This window comes from Leguminivora glycinivorella, chromosome 23 (assembly GCF_023078275.1).
Source record: "Leguminivora glycinivorella isolate SPB_JAAS2020 chromosome 23, LegGlyc_1.1, whole genome shotgun sequence".
NCBI classification, from domain to species: domain Eukaryota; kingdom Metazoa; phylum Arthropoda; class Insecta; order Lepidoptera; family Tortricidae; genus Leguminivora; species Leguminivora glycinivorella.
This window is the reverse complement of record NC_062993.1, coordinates 11525390-11526296: the sequence shown is the minus strand read 5'-3', so window position 1 is coordinate 11526296 and position 907 is coordinate 11525390.

The window sequence follows — 907 nt, the reverse complement described above, 5'->3', positions numbered from 1 at the left end:
AATACTTTTGAACAGAAATCCAAATGTATATTTGTCATTTTTGTAGTTGTAAAAATGACCAAAATACAGCTTCCGCACCAGCGGAGTGAACACGATTTTTCTCACCCGCACTGAGTGATGACAGCGTACGGGGTTCAAAAACCCCGTAACGCAGTGAACGTGTTAATACGCTAGTTTCTTAAAGAAATTAATTGTATTTAGTCTAAAGAACCATCCCTTAAAGTTAACGAAATTCAATAAAAACTGTATACTAAACTTCTTTCTGTTTACACGTAGGTACTGAACATGTTTACCGTGGAAACCCTTGCTTCCCATGCCAGTACCGGATTACGCTCATTACTGTACTCTAGTTCTCGTTTAGTAGGGATATGGACATTTAGGTATATGGTATTATATACCTTTAGTACTGTAGCAGTGTGTTTATGAGATAGGAGAAGAACTAACGAGGAGATGAGGAGATTAACGGGAACATAGGTTGCCTGATGGTAAGTGATCACTGTCGCCCATGGAGACAGCGTTACGGATGTAAGATGCTTTTTTTTGACTTTAGTTTGTTTTGTATTTATCTTTATTTTTATTAAAATAAATAACAAATTAATAAAACACGCTCTTTATTTATGGAAAAGTCTAACTTGAAAATTAATTCTAAGAGATAAATAAATAAATAAAAGAAAAAAAGATTCAGAAAAAGACACTTAATTTCATCATTTTATTAGAAAAATCAAACAATTTTCTACAAAACAAACGTCAATAAATAACTTTATCAACACTTAAAGCTAGTAACATTGTAATAAGTTACGTTAGAAATAAATTGATAAGGCAAAATAAATAAATATAAATAATAAAAGTTACAGTAAACAAAAAACATGCATAAATATTTACACTCAAGACAAAATAAAATAAAAAA